This window comes from Sarcophilus harrisii, chromosome 3 (assembly GCF_902635505.1).
Source record: "Sarcophilus harrisii chromosome 3, mSarHar1.11, whole genome shotgun sequence".
NCBI lineage: Eukaryota > Metazoa > Chordata > Mammalia > Dasyuromorphia > Dasyuridae > Sarcophilus > Sarcophilus harrisii.
In genome coordinates this window covers 597,037,225-597,043,224 of record NC_045428.1, presented here as the reverse complement: position 1 = coordinate 597,043,224, position 6,000 = coordinate 597,037,225, and the positions used below count along the sequence as shown (strand labels likewise).

At 36.9% G+C, this 6,000-nt stretch overlaps 1 long non-coding RNA gene across 1 annotated transcript; it reads right to left on the bottom strand.

Annotated features, from left to right (window-relative positions):
• Nucleotides 1-737: 737 nt before the first annotated feature.
• On the bottom strand, nt 738-2,737 carry LOC116422906. Its single transcript, XR_004233422.1, has 3 exons — nt 2,586-2,737; nt 2,021-2,143; nt 738-845 (listed from the first exon to the last, which is right to left on the bottom strand). It is a non-coding gene; the product is annotated as an uncharacterized LOC116422906 (long non-coding RNA).
• Nucleotides 2,738-6,000: the final 3,263 nt, after the last annotated feature.

Sequence of the window (6,000 nt, the reverse complement as noted above, 5' to 3'; positions counted from 1 at the left end):
ATGTTATCCAAAGGTGCGGAGCTATGATCTGGGTCACACATTGATTACTCCCCATGACGTCGTCCCCTCACTCCTCTAACACTGAGTCTATCCAGGATCTTCTATCAGATATAAGGGCAGAGACTGAGATCTGGCTTCTTAATCTCAATATGTATCTAACCAGAAGTTCTCCCCATCATTTGTGCTTACCATGGAGAATAAGGACTAAGGAACTCCATCCTTATATGTCTTTTAGTAATCAACTACTATTGCTGTTGCTACTGCTACTGAACTACAAAGAAATATAAAATGCTGCTTGTTGGATATGTAATCTTTAAAGAAAAGACTAAAAATGGGGGTGAATTTTCAACCTAAAGAAAAGACCAAAAAAAAAAAAGAAAAGAAAAGACAGATACTTGAATTGGACATTCCCTTTTTACTGAGTGGCATCAAAAGTATTTTCAAATAAACTTGTTCTTTCCTTTTTCAGCTAGTCTCTGAAATTATTGACTTGCAGTTAACAGATCCAGCTGGTTTCTCCTGCTAGCTTTGGGAACGAAGATTAATATTTCCCCAACAATTGAGAAATAAGATGACTACAGTTCTGCTGAGACCACATAAATCTTTTTTTCAAAGATATTCACAAGTCTCCACCTGCTATGATTGATATCATGAAGTGATAATCATTTAGAAAAGTCATTTGCTAAGGAGCTGTAGCATTAAGAACAAGAAGAAAGCAGGCTGTACTTTTACCTTTATCAAGGTTTTATTGACCTTATTATCCCCGCTAATGATCCTGGTTGTAGCTGGAAACTCTGAAGGCTCCGATGGAGCTTCCAGTTTATCTGACCATTGTTTTCTTGCACCTAAAAACATGCAGGTTCAACAAAGAGTAAACCCAAGAAAAATTAAAGCAATATATGATGACATAATGGGCTGAAACTGAGTTGATGCACTGAGGTCTGAGCACTTAAGGGTAATTACCAATTGGACAATACTCTATTAGCAGATCCTTGGAGAAAGAATGGCCCTGCCCACTACTCTGTGCAGGTTTGACCTGTTGGTATGTAGAGATAGAGGCAGGATTTAGAGGGTGGAGGAGGACAAGCGAGATGGCTCGGAGCAGGAGAAGAAACAGGGGATTCCTATGTCTGGGAGCTCTCCTCTTCCTTGGGTAAAGAATAAAAATCAAGGACTTTTCACTTATCCTGACTCTGGCTGATTTTAAAGTATCCAGAGTGCTAACGCGGTCTTCACATGATGACAGAACACATGCTGACTCATTGTGAAAAGGGCATCCCTATATATTTTAATCACCAAGTCTGAGCAGTTACTTCACTGGCTTCTAGGAAGATATGCCTCTATTGTATATAAATCCTGTTTTGATTCAGCAACTCCAATCATGAATTCTGATGATTATTTAATCAATAAGCATAATTTTTAGAAATAGTACAAATATGCAGCTACACAAAAACTAGAAATAAATTCCCCAAACCTCTACTTATTGAAATGGGGAAACAATATTTCAATGCTTCAATTCAAAAATATTTTCTTCATTATCCACCAGAAGAGAGATAAGTGTATATTTGTAAACAGATAGCACCATTTTCCTTTTTTGAACTACTAGGAAGGAGAACTACTGAATTAAAAATATACTAAAATGTTTCATTTTATAAACATACTAAAACCTCTGGATTATAATTAGAACATTTACATTGAACAGATAATAAGTGAGTCACAAGAAGTTGACATAGGTCCCAAGGTCATACATCTCTACTGACATGGAAAATGTCTCTCACTGTGTACATTTGTCTCTCTGTTTCTGTCTCTACGTTTGTCTCTGTTTTGTTTCTGTATCTAGTATTTCTTTGTCTCTTTCTTTTCTCTCTCTCTCCCGTTTCTCTCTCTCTCTCTCTCTCTCTTTCTCTCTCTCTCTAGCTAATCTTGTATGTATGATGTATGTATGTATGTGTGTTCTATCATCTATCTTCTGCTCTCCTCTCTACCTACACACTCCTCCAATGAAACTAGAAATAGTTACCTTGAAATATTCCAACCTTTCTTCCAATGAATTCTTTCTTTCCAACTTCTGTCTTTGGATGATCAAATTTCAGTTAACAGAGTCTATCAACAATACGAATCCAAAAATCGGTTTCATTATAATCTATATCAAAGAAAAGCATAAAAAAAAACACAACCTTAATCTCTTTCACACTTTCTAGAATCTAATGGCAGAAAATCTTTTATAAGGGTTTGAAACCACCAAGTTCAACAATACTGTTGGAATTTAGAGCTCAACACACACACCAGAAACAATAACAATAATAAAAGCAGAAGAAATCATGGGAAACAACGTTTAAAAAAAAACAAAAACGATGTCTCTAAATGAAGCATCAATTTCTTTGTGGAGCTGTCTTTCTTTTAAAAATGAACCTGTAAATAGATCAATTTATCCAATTGTAATGACCCTACACCTTTGTAATGCCAAATTAAGTTATCCATAGTATTCTTAAATGATGTATAATGGATGAAAGATTAGTAACTTATAGATGGTACTGCCACAAAATTTCAGTAAAATGTCAATGCACTTTCAGGGATGGGCTTACTCTTTTACTTGCTCATGGTCCAATTTAACCTCAGACTGTACCAGAGTCCGTTTGTAATGGTTACTTTAACCTTAATCTAGTCCATCTTTGAAATAGACTACAGTTCAAAAGAAAACTTATCACCAGGCTTTCTCCCCGGAATCTGGAAGTCATTCTATGAGTCAATAATCACTGCTCCTATGACACAGGCAGATGTCTATAATTCTGTTTCATTTACTTTAGTTACAATTTGAGTTTGTAAAATTTAAAGTAGCATCACACAACAGAAGAGATTTTACAGGAAAAATAACACTACCCCAAAAGACGACAAGCCATCGACCTGTGAGGGATGTAGAAGACCCTTACCCAAAATGACTACTCAGAGATCATTTGGTAGAAAGCAGAAAGATTGTTTATTAAAACCTCAAAGGATGAGCCCTTCTATCACAAGATAGGGAAAGAGAAAGCTCGTGGTAGGAGAGCTAACAAGAGATTACAGCACTAGTAAGAGAGCATTGAGAAGGGAGGGAGGCATCTAATTGGTTGTTGCTAACTGGAGAGATTGGAATGGAAGGTTGCTGTTTCCCCAAAATCCTCCGATTTCTGAGAAACAGAAAATCAGGCCTTAAGGCTTCAGATGGACAGCGGTCAAGCTAATAGACTAAATATCGATAAATGTCATCAGCTCAGGTTAAGCAAATATGTTTCTAGCTGGCCAAGGCTCAAGTAAATATGAGCCTGCACATATTATACAGGTCATAGGGGAAATACAGAAATAAAGAAAATAAAATACAGAAAAAGAATTCACATATTCCTATAAATTCTGCACCTTATCTCTCTATTCCACACCATTTTCTCCTTGTAATATGTACATGATTTTATCATATTTCTATGGACTTACACACTGTTCAAAATCAGTTAACATATCTATACATAGTTTATCAAGTTCACCATCTAGATCATCTCTCTCTAATACCACTGATTGCAACAAATCCATATCATAAAAACTGCTTCAACCAACTCTCTTAGAAACAGTTATCACAGAACAGATTGGCATTTGGCAGACATAAAAACATAAAGATAAATTAAGATGACAATCTAGGGAAACTGAGGCACAACATTACACACTCTCCTTCTGAATATTTCAATTATTGAAGTACCTCCCCTGGATACCTGGGAGGTCTCAGCACTATAATTTTGACCAACCCAATGTGAAAATGAAATTAGAAAATACAAGAACTTGTGACAAAGGCAAGTTTCTTCCTGAGAAGCCAGAGTTATCAGCAGTACAAAGGTCCTCATCTCAGCCAAAGAATCCAGTTTGAGATGGATAGTTCACTGTGTTAGGTGGTCTTCAGTCATTTGTGCACTTAACTCAGCTTCTGCTTATATAGGGAGTAGCAGTGCTCAACAGCCCCATGCTAGTAGGGGCAACCAAACCTGTCTTTAGTAAGAGTCAATCAGTGGGTGACCCAGACTGTTGGAGACTTTCCTTCTGGGAATTGCCATGTATGCCATGTCAGCTGATGGGGTGGACCCAGGAGGTAGAGAGGGGCTCAACCTCTGAGGCAGGAGGTTGTGACTTACAGGTGTTTGATCTTTTCTTAGAATGCAGCACTGACTCCAGGTGTCTCCCTTTGGGATCCACCTATGCCATGCTGAGTGGGCTAGGCATAGGGTAATCTCAGAGGAGAGTAAATATAAGCAGCTTTAAGTCCATAGGCAGAGAAGGATGCGGAGAGATGTAGAGGAGGCAGAGAAGCAAAGACATACAGGGATGCAGAGACATACAGGGATGCAAAGTCTATACATACAACTGCTCTTGCTTCCTGCTAACCCCTGCTGAGAACACCAGTAAAGAAAAGCTATTTGGCACCTTAGGATGGGTCTCGTCTCCGTATCTATCCGGGGAAGACTGGTACGTATGGCCCTGGCAATCAGTAACCTCACTGGGAGGTTACACCAGATGGCAACTCCCCATGTATGGATGACAAGAAGACTGTGATAGTGAAAGCTTATAATCCTTTCATATATGAATAACATGAAGCTTGTCAGACTATTCCTGACTGGGAAGAAAGTTCAGTCATTGCCTGAATGAAATCTGGCACACTAAAACTTCTCTGTATATGATAGGCAGGTCAATCAGTGGGCAAATGTGGAATGATTTCTAATGGTTAGAGCCCCGCAATAGGTCTGATTTCACACATGCCTCCATTTGCTGCATGAAAGTGGAAAAGAGTTTGAGGATAGACACAGGACAAAGTGATCTTTTTTTTTTTAGGACAAGAAGTTTATCTATCCAGTCCATTGGTAAGAGATTTTTATTTTATCTTTAAATTTGAGAGTTGCACATGATCTATTACAAAATATACTTCCAGGGATGAATTTCAGTGAAACCAATACAAATATTTTTATTATAGCTTTTTATTGACAAAACATATGCATGGGTAATCTTTCCACATTGACCCTTGCAAAAACTTCTGTTCTAGCTTTGCCTCTCTTTCCCCCACCCTTTCCCTAGATGGCAGGTAGTCAAATACATGTTAAATATTTAAAAATATATATTAAATCCAATATATATATACATATTTATACAGTTATCTTGCTACAGAAAGAAAGAAAATAAAACTGAGAAGGAAAATAAAAATGCAAGCAAACAATAACAGAAATAGGGAAATGCTCTATTGTGGTCCACACTCATTTTCTATAGTTCTCTTTTGAGGTGTAGTTCATACTCTTAATTACTGAACTGGAATGGGAAACCAATATGATTTTAACAAATCTAAACTATTGACGATGAGAACACATGGTGAGTTTTTCTTATTCTAGGATCTTTTTTAGATATTTTAATTACAGGAAATGCATGATAGCTATAACATGAGAGATTGTTTCTTCAGGTTTTGTTGTTGTAATTTTCTAATAGTCAAAATTATGTATTATTAAATATGTCATTTGTTCCATGCTTTTACTAAATGCTTGGGGAGGGAAGAAAGGCAAAAGTTAATCCCTGCTCTCAAAGAACTCACTTTCTATTGAGAAAAATAATGTTACAGCAAATACTTACCAAAAAAACATGAATTACATTTCCAAACTGGAAAATTAATTATAATAAACAAAAGAAAGTTCAGCTGTCAATAATATCACGAAAAGAATCTTGAAATAGATGGGAATTTAACTGAGACCTGAAGGAGTTCAGGAAGCCAGGATGCAGAGATGAAGGGGAGTATGTTCTAGGAATGGCAGCCAGCCACAGTAAATGTCTACAATCAGGAGATGGAGTGACTTGTGCAATGGAGAGCTAGTAAGACTTGTCAGTGAATTACAGAGTATGTGGAATAATATGTAAGAGAACTAGAGGAGGATGCAGATCTTTGAATATCAAAGATAATTTTGTGTTTGATCCTGGAGTGGATAGGAAACAACTGGAATTTATTAA